The 14779-nt window shown below is 35.8% G+C and overlaps 1 long non-coding RNA gene across 1 annotated transcript; it reads left to right on the top strand.

Annotated features, from left to right (window-relative positions):
• Positions 1-11554: 11554 nt before the first annotated feature.
• On the top strand, positions 11555-12783 carry LOC114754104 (uncharacterized). The gene is made up of 3 exons (XR_003741104.1): positions 11555-11590; positions 12217-12323; positions 12623-12783. It is a non-coding gene; the product is annotated as an uncharacterized LOC114754104 (long non-coding RNA).
• The last annotated feature ends 1996 nt before the right edge of the window (positions 12784-14779 follow it).

The raw sequence follows: 14779 nt of genomic DNA, 5'->3' as shown, positions 1-14779 counted from the left end.
ATCCTCAATGCATTATTATTGTCCACCCACTTGCAACTAAATACCAGAACTCTGAATTCAATGTAATCCAACTCCCAAATATCCTCAATCACCCCAAAGTATGACATACGTGCATAGATAGGATTTTTATCATTGGCACTCGATATATGCATGGTATTATCCACAAGAATTATGCCACTATTTTGCTGTTTACTCCGATCATCTTGCTCTTTAGTATAGAAGGTGAACCCATTGATGATGTAGCTTGTGAAAGAAATCACATGTTTTCTCAGTCCATCTACCAACAACTTTAATTTCTTTATAACTGAATTAGGAACAACATTATACTTGCCATGCACGTGCTCTCACAACCATGTTGTAAATTGTTTATTGTGCATTTTGGTGTACCAACCATGCTTGTAATTGATGCATGTTGATGCTTTAGTTGTGAGAGCATGGTATATGCATGGTATTATCCACAAGAATTATGCCACTATTTTGCTGTTTACTCCGATCATCTTGCTCTTTAGTATAGAAGGTGAACCCATTGATGATGTAGCTTGTGAAAGAAATCACATGTTTTCTCAGTCCATCTGCCAACAACTTTAATTTCTTTATAACTGAATTAGGAACAACATTATACTTGCTATGCACGTGCTCTCACAACCATGTTGTAAATTGTTTATTGTGCGTTTTGGTGTACCAACCATGCTTGTAATTGATGCATGTTGATGCTTTAGTTGATTGATCTTGCTACTAGGATTTCATTGCAATCTCATCCCCTATATGTAACCTAACATTTTAGGGATTGAATCATCAAAAAAGAGGCTGCAAATCCAAGGATAAATATGGTGATGAACCATGAGGAAACATTGATATTTGGTTATGTATAAGTATGTATGGTTGGTGCTGTAATCCCTAAGTAGGATGCCAAATTAGAGCTATGTTTTTATTAAGTTCCTGAATGAATTTCTTCACAAAATTTGGTATGCTTAAAGTTCACGTCATGAGCTTCAAATCAATAGGCAGCACATTAAAAATAGCCAACTATACAATTTTTAATGGTTTTTCAAAGTTAAGGTCTAGAATTTGGAAAAAGAGTTTTTTACCAAAAAGACAGAGGTGACTTTTGCAAACACGTGACATTTTTGTAAATGGAATTGGTTCACAAGATTATTTTTCCTTGAAAAAAATTCAAACATATTTCTATAGAATTTTGAACCACTCTATTTTGATTTTTCTAGATTAAGTTATGAATTTTTGAATTGGACTAGAGAAATTGAATTTTTACCAGATGAACAGTAAAAATCTAAAAATCAGTAATTTTGTGAAAAAAATTGAGCCCAAGACCATCCAATGTGGTCTAAAATAGTTTTAATTAAACTCTAAGTTGAACCGATAGAAAGGTGTAACATTTTTGGTATCAGAACGGAGGTTCTGGCATAGAATAGAACGCTCTGCTTGAGTTTATGCATTAGATATCAGGGTTGGTTAAGGAGAAATTGACAAACCTTTACAGGAATTGAGATGGAAAACACAATGGATTGGGATACCAGATCTGAGAAGTCAGTCAATGATTGGGATGTTAACATGATGGATCTAGTAGGATGGACTATGGGGACTGCTAGCCCAGGATACTCAACAAAAGGGTCTAACAATTATTCAGAGCATTAGGCTAACCTTTTAGGGGTTACTGTTGAGGATTTAATGAACCTTCCTAGACCCAATGACCTGGTAGATCTTGTAACTGGTTTGTATTAGGAACCCGTGGATCTTAGTCTTTACATTCAGTCTCGCAGATAGCCTGTTACCCCAAGTATACCCCCAAGTGACATCCTTAGACCTAGTACCAGGCCAGTGATACCCCCAATGCCTACAGTACCTATCCCTGCTCTGACAAAGCCTAAGATCCATAGTTAGGATCAGCTGAGAGAGAAGTTGGAATTCTTGGGTCGACACATCAAGAAAGATAAGGATCAGCAAGACCTAAATATTTACCTAGATTACCTTCAGGGAGTAAAGGTGTTATATCAGACTCATGGACTTGGTAACCCTTATCTAGACACTAAGGAGTGGGTCTATAAGATAACGAACATGCCTCCATATTTACCCTTATGCGTATATGAGTTCTGTTACCTGAATCAGATAGTGGATTTAGGTACTGAGGATTGCACCTAGCACCTTGAAAATTTTGTTAAGATTCACTATTTTTAGATAGTCAAATCCTCGTAACACCAATGTAGGACTTGTTTTAGTACAACTAACCATAATGGTTAGTCTAGCATGTTTAATTGCTATGTATGTTGAACTATATTGCTGTAACTGATAATTGATGCTTAAATATTGTATTATAAATGCATATGTTGTTAAATGAAATCCAAGCATGTTGTTTGTTTATTGCTCCTCAGATATGCTATCTGTTTAGTTAGCATAATGGTTAGAACCTGATGAAACACTTCACTGGAGAGACCCTCAGAACATGACGCAAGGGTCCCTCCTGATCCGCTACGATTAATTTTGGATCATTTAGAATAGCAACAAAAGCCTATTGAAGGGATGAGGGTGGCCTAAGCTCGCTAGGAACAAGAAAGAGACACTGCAATAGTTGCAACAGTAGCAGCGGAAGTGGCTAACCTTGATAGGAGGTAGCAGAAGAAGTTTTTATGGCTCAAGCATCAGAATAGCTGCCTAGACAGGCAACACTAGTAGTAAACCCTAATAGTATCCAACAATAGATGGCACATTTCTGTAAACCCAACCTGTCGTCATTCGACTGAGTGTTTGACGTCCAAGCAGCAGAAGACTAGGTTAACTACTTGGAGAAGATCTTTAAAGTATTAGACTGCCTGACGGAGTGGAAAGCCTAGATGGCAATTTACAAGTTAGAGAAAGATGCTGACCGTTGGTGGAAGAATATTGAACTTATTCTGGATGCTCAAAACACGAGGGTGACATGGGAAGTGTTCCTGGAAAAATTCTCTGAGAAATATTTTCTGAGGTCAGTCAGGGATGAAAGGGAAGCAGAATTCCTGACCCTGAAGCAGAAGGATAATAGCCATTTGACAAGTATTTAGCTAAGTTTATCTGTCTCTCCCACTACTCTAGTTACCTACGCTACCAAGATGATGAGAGGTGGATGACAGAAAAGATGGTCAGAGGACTGAAACAGTCCTTAAGGGAGATGATTGCTCCCAGGCAGTTCGAGCACTTCAACAAGGCGGTTAAGGCTTACCGAATTACCAAGAATAGCCTGGACCATCATCTGAGTTCAAGTCTACTCCCAAGTCAGAGAATAGAGATCAGGGTGGCATCTCTTCTAATGCTAATAGGAAGAGAAAAAGGCCATAGGACAACCAAAAGAGTAAGAAGGGAGGCAAGTCCTTAAGTGCCAAGGAATGCCCAACCTACGGCAAGAGTCACGGTGATAGACCGTGTATAGCTGGGCAGAACATTTACTATACTTGCAGCAAGCCTGGACACTTCTTGAGAGAATGCCCACAAAATACAAAGAAGGTAAGACTGCATACCTAAGGATGAGTATTTGCCATCACAGGGGAAGAAACCCAGAAGTCATCAGAAATGATCCAAGGTATGATCATTATTAATAACTTCCCAGTGATTGCAATGTATAATTTAGGTGCTAGTCATTTTCTTCTCTCGTATGATTGTTCTAAAAGACTTGGCTTGGTTATGAACACGTTGCCTTATGACATGCATCTGTCTACACCAACACATAACAGGGTAATTACATCTGATCTGTGCTTAAACTATATAGTTGGTTATGAGCACTGTTATATTGCCTTAGACTTGATATGTATGTCTTCCATAAAGTTGATGTGGTAATTGGATTGAATTGGTTGTCATCCCATAATGGCAAGGATAAAACCTTGATCCTACCCTAAAGAGAAATGGAGTAAATCCGGAAGTTAAGTTAAACTTCGTAACAGAAGCCCAGGCGGGAAATGGTACGATAAATGAAGTTAAGTAAGACTACCAGAGATTAAGAGAAAAATGTGTTTCATCATGAGGAACCAAGGAAATTAGTGGTGATGAATGAATATAGAGTGATTACCAAAGGAGGTGGTAACTTTCATTGCTACAAACAAGGATTCTAGTCATGACGAATGAACACAATAACTCTCAAATATTGAGATGGTAACTCAACAAGATACAATGACTCTCAAAGGTCACAAAGAGTAAGATTAGTAAAGGTTAGAAAGAGAGAGGTAGCCACTATTTAAAACTTATTAGATTCCCCCTCAAAAGGAAAAGTAATGATAAGGAGTTAAATAAGATAGTTAGGGATTGAGTCTATATACCACTAAGAAGGTGTAGTGGCAACCTAAGTTGGACAAGCTCTTATAGCCTCATTAAGGCTAGGGCACCATGATAGACTAGCTATCTCAAGTCCTGGAATAGATGAATAGGAACTTTGAGATAGTGAAGTTAAGATGGAGAGCCCTAGTGAAATGTCTTAAGGATCAAGAAGAAGAGGATGAGACAGAAAGATGTGCAGGGAACTAGCTTAGAGGTTGGCATGTTCCCGTTAATGTTAAGAAATACTTAGTCACTTAGGGTTTAGGTTGAGAGGCACCCTTTTTAGGGGATAAAGTCTTGGCTAGGAGTTTTCCTAGAGAAAGTAGGAATTAGTCCTTCAAATTAGAATTGATGTTGCTCAAGATAGAGCAAGATACCCTATCCAAGTAGGAAAGGAAAGCAGCCAAGGCAAGGCAAACGAAGTTGACCTTACCTAATAGAAGTAAGACTAGCCAAGAACGAAGCTAGACTTGGATGTACCTGAGCTTGGCAGAGTACTAGAGTAGGCAAAAAAAAGAACCTTATAAGTCCTCTCCCTATAACTCCCAGAATCAGCTGCAAATAGAAAGAGAGGCTCCCTTTGTAGGAATAAGATGTCTGCATAGCACACTACAAACATAGCAACTAGTAAGAGTTTGCACTCGCATTAAAATGCCAACCATTACGCATGATAGAGTATGCTTTTACTGAAAAGTACAGTAGAGGAAAGAAAAGTTGCATAAGTCCTCTCTTTATACCGTTCTAAGATAGTAAGAGATGGTAAGAGCAACTGGAAGAGTAAGAGAACTCTTAAGGCAAATTGGCTTAGGCACCTAAAGAGACAAATAAATGGCCTAGGAAATTGACATGAGGCCTAAGAGACTGGTATTGGTTCTTGAAACAGTTTTGGGGAATTATCAGTTAGGTGATCAACTGAGTAGAGATAACTTTACTTAGTTCTATGGTTAGAGTCTCCTAGAGATCTTAATATGGCTCAGGTAGATGATAGAATTCCAGGGTAACCATGGATCCTGAAGAGGCTTACGATAGAGCGTAGTAGCTCCCGAGGTCACGGTAGACCGAGCCTAAGAGAAAGTGGTTAAGCCATAAAAATAAAAGTATAGTACCTCTTTGGGAGATGAAAACTAAGGATGAGTTTAAGATACAAAAACCTCCTTTAGTTATAAACCGATACCAAGAGAGTACCCACGACTTCCTTCTAGATAACCTTATCATTGATTAGGTTGGGCTTAATTTCCTTCTAATTAATAGTGGAAAGCCAAAGTTAGAAGAATTGGAGTCATAAGACTTGAAAAAGAGACATTCAGGCTAGCTTAAGATATAGAAAGAACTCTTGTGATGCAAAGACAAACTGAGTATTCACGGGTAGATCCTTAAGATGAGGCTAGAGTTAAGAATGTAAGCTGAAAAGACTCGACTAAAGATAGAACAAGAAGGGTCTAAGACAGCAAAGTACTAAAGTTAAGCCTATCAATATCAGTGCCTCAGATTCCTATCAACACTGTTCAGTTAAGCGTGCTCAGGTAAGAGTAGCCTAAGAAGGGTGACTCGGGAAAGCATGGTAAGAGTGTGCAAAGGCTAGAAATGTTAGCTATTTTAGCAAGAATGCACTAAATCCAGCAAAAGTGGAAGATAAAGTTAAAGAAGCCATTAAGCTACTTAGTGTCTCAAGCAATATTGTTTTAGATCGAGACCCAAAATTTACTCGAAGTTTTGGACAGTCCTTACTGAAAGAAATGGACACTACTCTCAAATTCAATATAACTTACCATCCATAGACAAATGGGCGGACAACGAGAACAATACAGATGTTAGAAGATATGCTATATGCATATGTACTTGATTTCGGCAGTAACTAGGATACGTACTTACCGTAGGCCGAATTTGCTTAAGATAACCATTTCCATTCAAGTATCTGAATGGTACCATATGAAGCACTCTATGGGAGGAAGTGTAGATCTCCCTTGTGCTGGGACAGAGCTTAGTGAAAGAAGTAGAAAGGATCCTGTCATAGTGGATCAGATGTCCCAATAGATTAAAGCTATTCAGTAAAGACTCCTAATGGTTTAAAGTAGGCAAAAGAGCTACCCAGACACTAAAGGAGACCGTTAGAGTTTGAGGTTGGTGATCAAAGTGTAACCGATAAAGGAAGTTGGTCAACCCCTCAAGAATAAGAAGCTAGGTCCAAAGTATGTTGAACCATTACAAATTTTGACCAAAGCTGGACCAGTAGCTTACAAGTTAGCCCTTCCCCTAAATTTAAGTCAGATTTATGATGTCTTCCATGACTCCCAATTACAGAAATAGCATCCAAACCCGACAAATGTCATAAGCTATGATGACATTGTGCTCTGAGACAACCCGTCTTTTGAGATCAAACTAGAGTGAATCATTGATGCAAAAGCCGAACAGCTGAGAAACAAGCAGATTCTGCTAGTCAAGGTTGTCTGGAAAGGTCTTATACCAGAAGAAGTTATGTGGGAGATGGAGATTGAGATAAAGAAAAAGTATCCTAAACTTTTCTAATAAGATACGCCTTAAATTTCAAGGACAAAATTTATCTAGGGGGAGAAATGTCACATCCAACAATAGGGTAATTAGGAATAAAGAATATTCCTAAATAATTAAGGGTTAAAAATGACAAGGAGAAATAGAAGAATTTTGGTGGAAATGATTGTTATGAATTTTCAAGACAATTATGAAAATTTGGCTAATTAAGGAAAATTGGTCAAAAATAATTATGGAAAAATATTTTCAAGTCCTGAAAAATTAAGAAAAAATAAGGATAATATCCTTTGAGAATTATATGGGATTATAAAATTGGTTTCATGACCAATTTACCCTTAGAGAAATTTCAAAGGAATTTAAGGTTGATTTAGGCTAATTTAAGGCCTTTTATTTGGAAAATTCCAAATAAATATTTTCCAGGAGAATAAATGTAACATCCCAAATTTTGGCTCATAGATACAAGTAATAGCATAAGGAAAGGATGATTACTAAATCTGATGCAACGAAAGTCCCGGAGATCCCTCAGAAGAAAAAAGAGATTTTCTAAGGGCAAATGTGTAAAACAATAGTGTTCGGGGACTAAAGAATGACGAACTGGAAACAACTAAGGGCCAAAGGTTATGCCAAAAACTTGTAAGAGATGGTTCCGAAGGTTAGGCCTAAGGAGGGGCTAAATTGCAACGAAAAGATTCCTAGGCCAAGTAGGGACCTAATTGTGAATAATAAAAATTCTGGTCGATCAATGTTCGAAGTTATCAAAAATGGCCCAAATGTTTTAGAAAAATTCCAGAAAAATGGGAATAGGATCCCAGAGTCAATATAAGGCTAGAAATGACGGAAATGCCCTAAAGTCATTTCAAGTTTTTGAGCAATTTGAGATAGTAACTCAAATTGAATTATTTAAGGTACGAGACGGCCTCAAATAATCAGGAAAAACTGGGGAACAGTAGTTGAGGAATGTACACAGATTATAAAATTACTTCCAGCCCCAGAAACTGACAAGGCTAGCTTTAATTGAATTTAAAGCCTATTTATACCCTATCCGGGGAAAGTCAAATTTCCTGTCTATGGTTTGACTTTGGACCCGAGAAAAATTAGAGGAATACCCTGTGGTGAAAGGAAAAGAATGAAACCCAGAGATAGATCAACAGAGTTACGAGCTGATAGGAAAGAATTCGGCAAAATCGACTCCGATTGAATATTAATTATTAATATTTTGGGGAAATGAGAAAGAAGTATGATTCCCCTATGAATGTTATTAGAAGAGTATGGGAATGTATTTTGAAGATGAAAAATGTGCTAAACCATGTCCCAGAGGTATCGGGTAAGTCAGGACCTGAGAAAGTACCTATTATGATGTAAACTGGTAAGATAGGTGGAGGAATATTTTTGGATGAATTTATGCACGAATTTTGTATGATTTTCCTCCCTATCATATTGCCATAGGGGCATGAGGATATGTGTGGAAATGTGTAAAAAGATTAAGGACATATTAGGATTAAAGAAAGGATTTTAAGTAAGGTGATTAAGAAGTTTAATCAAGGTAATTAAGAAAGTTAACCATGGTTAAGTTAATTAACCATGATGACATAAGCCTAAGATATTTAGCAAGATTCCTTGATGAAGAAGCCAAGATCAAGGGCTAGGATTAATTTGAAAATCAAGGGCCAAGATCTAATCTTGCAAAATAATATCAATGGCTAGGATTTGTCAAGACTTTTTATAAAAATCTTCTCTCCCTCCCTTATGATATTTTTAGCCACCATGAGAGAGAGGAGACGGAAAACGAAATGGAGAAAGGAAGAAGGAGAAGAGGAAGTATAACACCTTATGTTTATACCAAATAACTTATCTTGCGGAAGCATTTGGAATCACTTATGAAGGCTACAAATGATGAAAAATCAAGTTTGAAAATTTTCATTTACGGGTTACTATTCATTGTCACCTTAAAATGTGACAAACTTCGAAAATTCATAACTAATTGTAGAAAAATTGAAATTGAGTGATTCCAAGTTCTATGGAAAGCTCTTTGGATAAAATTTTGAGGAAAAATAGTTTCTGGACTGATTTCCTTGGAATTCAAGCCCAATTTTCTTTGAAAAATTTACTGTTCATTTGGTCATTTTCAGATTTTTACTTTATTTTTGCCTAACTTTAGAAAGTCATAACTTTCTGCTCGATTATCGGAATCAGGCAAACTACCCCTCCTTTTAAAGAGAAAAATAAGATCTCTTTGCTTACCAAATTTCGAAACCTAACTCACTCGTTTACTCAAATGGTCAATGGTCAAACTTTGATCCCTTTTAGTTGACTTTTTACCCTCTTTGGAAGGGTAACTTAACTTAATTGACCACTTAACATCACAGCATACTCTGCTTAGCTATATTAGCTATTTCTAATCATGCTTGGACTATTCTACTCATACTTGTATACCTCTAACCTTAATCATACTATTGGAAACATAAAGCATGCTTCGTATTACATTCCTCCAAAGTAGAAAGGTTCAAAGCCATATAAAGTTACTATGGCTTACTACCTCTTCAAGTAAGAGCCAACTCCTTTCCTTTGCCCTTGGATGTTGAAGGCCCTAGGGTTTGTTTAAATATTGGGGTAAGATTCTTGGGGAATCTTAGTAGCAATTGCATACATTATCAAGGTCACACAATACATTGTAAATCAAGCTACATGCATGCATACTTTAACTTTATGTTCATGCTATGGCAAGGACATATCATCATAAACATTCATAGCACTCAACATAGCATAAGCCAAGGCATAATTTGCATGGAGGCAACATCACATAACATAACATTCTCATCCACCTCATAGCATAACAGATTAGCAAAACACATAGCCATAATCATACAAAGTAAGGTAACACTCTAATATAATGAATTGCAAAAGCTACCTTGAATGCTTTCCTTCCTTTTGAACTCTTTCTTCTTGACTAGATCTTTGCCCCTTTGTTATGTATAGCCTATTAGGCAATCAATGACACAACATTAAGTATCATTGCAACTTCACAACTTAACATAACCCTTTAAACCCCTTTTTCTTGATTTTTAGGGTTTATTTTTCTAGCTTTGATTTTTGAACTCTCTTGGGCCTTTCCTACATAATTTTTCATGTAGAATCCATTTATCATATTAGTTTTATGAAAATCCAATCCCTTCCCATTGACTTAGCTTGGCCGAACCATATATATATATTTGTAGGGAAAAGGATTTTCAACCAAACTAACATGTAACCACTTAATCTTTAACCTTTAACCATGCTTAATCTTCATCTAAACCATTCCCTATCATTTTGATAAAATTTGGGCAGCACTTCCCCTTAGGAAAATGACTTTCTACCATCATTAAAATAGCCTAAAACTAACATACCATCATTATAACTTGAAATGGAAGAGTTTTAGAAGCTTATCTTGCTTCCAGATGACTTTCTCTCACTAGAATTCTCCTCTTTCTCTCTCTACACGAAAATTGCAAGAGATTTCCTACTTGAAAGGTCTTGCATGAAATGAACATATGAGGGGGTATTTATAGGCTTCATATTTCACTAATTCCACATATGCCCTTCTTGCATAAGACTTAATCTTAGCCCTCCAATTTTTACCTCTTTCCATATGTACAAATCTTAGGCTAGGTAGCTTAATATGTTGACACTTGGATGATGAGTCATTAGGGCTTATGTCATCTCTTCTTATCCATTAAGATTAATTAGGCTCTAATCAAGGTTTACTCTCTTAATCCCTTGATTAACTTGGCTAATCAACCTTCTAGAAACTTTTGACTTTTCAAAAGTAGATGGTTGAATCCTAGCCATCCAATGAACCATGTTTGCCACATGTCACAATCCTACGGAAGATGACTTAACCCTAATCATCTTACTTAAACCTAATTAGGTTTTAACCTATCTTGATTTATTATTTTCTTTTTCTTTTTCTTTTTATTTCTTTTTTTCTTTTCTTGGCCAATTTAGGCGTGACATGTGTCCTTGTCCATCTGTAGGAAATTTTATCACCCCTGTTGTCCAAACAGTCCACTAAGTCTTAATATAGTACTGGTTTATTTTATCTGATAGCTGAAAAATTCTAGTATCTCAAAATTCTTATATCAACTCACCATTAATTATGTCTTAGTAAAGGGAACTTCTCTGATTAATTTCATAATTTTTCTCCCTCTATAATTCCTTAAATTGTCGTTCCTGTAAAAACAGACAATCTACCAATATTAATTTAGCTTTAAATTCAATTAAAGCTAACCTCCTCATCATTTAGGGTTGGAAATAATTTTATAAATTTCCATAATTCCTAAATGAATTTTTTCTAATTTTTCATAATTTTCTGAGATCTCTAAGTATTTTTTAAAAATTAATATTGGCTAATTTTCCTTAATTTAGCCAGAATATTAATAATTAAAATAATTTTGAATAAATTATTTTCAACCTGTATTTACTTTCTAGACCTCAAATACCATTCTACGGCATTAATTCTATTTTCCATGATTTACTGGAAATTTTTAAGATTTTCGGACACTAATTACGATAATGCCCTTTGTAGACCAATCATTTTAAAAATGACAATTTGGTCCTTTTTCAATTCTCACTTCAATTGTTATGCTGTTTATCTATCTTTTATCTCACCTGGCCTTGGTCAGCCCTAAATTTTTCATTAATCATACTAAAGATATCAGGGTATGACATATTTCCCTATTTCTAGGTTAGAAATTTTGGGATGTTACAGGAAGAACTCATGATCCTAAGGCCATCCAAGCTTCAAATCAAGGTATGTTCATGGATTTTGATCTAGTGTCTACCTCCCTTGGTATTTTTGAGCTTAGATGTTGGTTTGGTTGGGTTTTTCATGGTTGAAACCTAGGGGGGAGGTGCTGCACGAAATTGTTCAGAATGGGAGAAGATGAAATTAAAGTCATAAACATGTTTAAAGGCTTGAAAACAACAAGAATCAATTGGTTTGATATTGGTTCTTCAAGAAATCCAACTTCCCCTTTCATTTGTGTATGATTCTGCCATGGCTGGTTCTTTATGTTGGGTCTAGAATTTAATGATCTTGATGCTTCCAATGAGTTTAAATGATGATTTTGTGTAGGGATATATGTAGAAAACATGTTTGGAAGCATTAAAATTGAAAATGGAAATTTTGGACCTAAGGCACCTATGTTTCGGCCAAACCAGAACAAGGGGGAAGGAGTTGGATTTTGATTGTTTTGAACTTGGAAATGGATTCTACATGCAAAATTATGTGGGAATAGTATGTGGAATTAATTTTAGAATGATTGGAAATAAATCTCAAAAGTTAGAAACAAAGTGTGATCAAGTAAGAGCCAAGTGTGGAATAGGTTGATAACTTGGTCCTAATTGATGTTTTGCGTAATGTGTTGATGTGTTTAGGACCTTGGAACATCCAAGGGGATGTCTTGTTTATGTCAACCGAAGGCTTAAACACTTGGAAGGTTAGGGGAAGCAAACGGAAAGCAAGAGGGAAGCTATGTTACAAGGTAGTGAACTTACCTATACTGTGTGCTTGATATGTATGCTTGCATGATGTGATTGTGTTGCCATGATGTGACTAAGCTATGATGAAATGTTTGCAAAGTTATGTTTGTAAGTTTATATTATGTTTTGCCTTGGCAGTATGTTATGAAAGCATGAAATGCTTTAGCTTACTTTCCATGGCATTCCTATGATGATGTTATGATAACATGTCATGCATTTGCATTATGTCTTGCATGCTTATGGGTAGTGTTTGCTACTGAGATTCTCCCAAATCTCACCCTCCCCTAACAACCCCTAATAGGTATAAAGGGCATGGAGGAAAAGTCAAGGATGAGGAATGCAGGATTGATGGAAGAAGTCAAGAACATGTTATGGTCTTATAGCATGTTAAGCTATGTAACATAGTTTATCAATTTATGTTTGATATGCCATGTATGTGGAATAATGATATTAAATGTCATGATATGTAAAATGGTATGAGGTTATGTATGTAGATATTATGTGGATTTATAGCTTGACAAGAGGTGGAGAATTACATTGTTTGTAAAGATTGAATTAAGTTGAAGGGATAGAATGTCCCTAAATGAGTCACGAATTGGTGCCAATGATGAGGCAGACTAAATGAATGAATTTAGCCATGAAATTTAGTGTCTATATAGGACACATCCTAAGCTTTAATATAAGTGGTAAATCATGAAAAATGGATGTGTATGCTAAGAGATATGGCTGTTCAGAGTCAAGACAGGATTTCTGGAAAGTACTGTTTCGACCACTTGAACAGTAATATTTAACAAATAAACTGTACTAATTGGCAAGATTTGATCCCTAAAAGTTATTTTTCCCTTGTAGAATATTGAAAGAGCTTTAAGTGAAAATTGGAATCGCTCTGTTCTGATTTTTGTAGAATTAGTTATGATTTTTCAAAGTTGGACCTAAAATCTGGAGTTTAAACAGTGAAAAGTAACCCGAGTAATTATGTTGAAAATTTTAATCCACGGGCTTGTACTTTGATCTGCTTGAACCATAACGCTTACAAATACGTACTCTGAGGGGTTAAAGGTAGGATGTTTCAATAAAATCCCAAGAAAATTCCAATGATATCCCAAGGAATCATAAGAAATTATGGGATTAAAAAGAAACCCTCAAATATGCAAAATTTTTCCTAATTATTTGGAAAAATAGAAAAATCAATAATGAGAACGATAATATTTTTCCTTTTTATTTAATTAATGAAAAATTGAGTTTCAAGTAAAGAGGGCATTTTGGAGTGAGAAAAATGAGGAGAATAATTTATGGATCTGACAAAAAATAATTACTGAGGCTAGAGTACTATAATTATAGAAAAGAAATTGAACTCGGAGTAAAAGTGCACCGATAAAGTAAAGACTAGAGTCTTGCACTTTACTTGGCCCATAAGTTGCCACTTGGCAATCCCTTATTAGAGAGTATTTAAGCTTTCCAAGTGTCAAGCATTAAGCAGAGAGGATCTTGATTTTGGAATTTAATTACATTATGATTTACTTGATTAAGAGAGAAGTTTCAAGACTAAGTAGGAAAGTAACACTTGGCAACTCATTAAATGATGGTTGTTTGGATATTTTGTGCACTTAATTGAGCTCTTCCTCTCCCTAAATTAGACTTGAGTTTTGGCCAAAGAGAGAGCAAGAGAGAAAAGCGTGAGCTTGAAGGGAAATCAAGAGAAAAGCCACCAACTTTGATCATCCAACCAAGATCCAAGATTAGTTTTTGGTTCTAAGTTGTTTCTTAACTTGTTTGCTTGAGTTGTATGGTTAAAATTTCTGGTTTTCCCCTTTTTCTTGAGCTGACCAAAATGTTTATTGAGTAGGGAAGGAAGTTTGGTTGTTAAAACTTGGTAGAACACTTCAAAGCATGATAGTTCATATGGTTTCAAGTGATTGTAGGTTGTTTTTGAAGTGATTTCCTTATTGTTTTTCATGAGGACCAATTTGGCCAAGTCAAGAACTGGACCCTAGGATGTGTTTTTCAAAGTTTTGAGGCTTCTATTGTGTTCAAAATGAAAAATAGTGTAACATAAACCTAAAGAACAAGTGTTGGAAGCCATAGAATCAAAGTTGTAATTTTTAGATAATGAATCCTTTTGGTTCGGCCAAGCTGAAACTTGAAGAAGGAATTTTCTTTTGTTAAATCCAAGTAGATATTTGGAATCTACATAAAAAATCATGTAGGATTGAGCCAAGAGAAAACTTTTAGGGTTAAGGGAATAAACTCTAAAAATTCTAAGAACAAAGATGGAAGCTTTAAGGGGTTTAGGAGTTATTTGAGTTATGTTGTTAATTTTATATGGAATAGTTAGTAACCTTGCTGTCCTTTTTGTGATATATCATGATTAGGTTTGTTAATTGTGGAGAAGAGGAAGAAGGTCAAAGAATCAAGAGCATTTGGATTAACGTAGTAAGATTTAATTAACCTTAATGTT

Source organism: Neltuma alba, unplaced genomic scaffold (assembly GCF_004799145.2).
Source record: "Neltuma alba isolate B1F8T4 unplaced genomic scaffold, ASM479914v2 tig00010082_pilon, whole genome shotgun sequence".
NCBI lineage: Eukaryota > Viridiplantae > Streptophyta > Magnoliopsida > Fabales > Fabaceae > Neltuma > Neltuma alba.
This window is presented reverse-complemented; position numbering and strand designations above follow the sequence as displayed.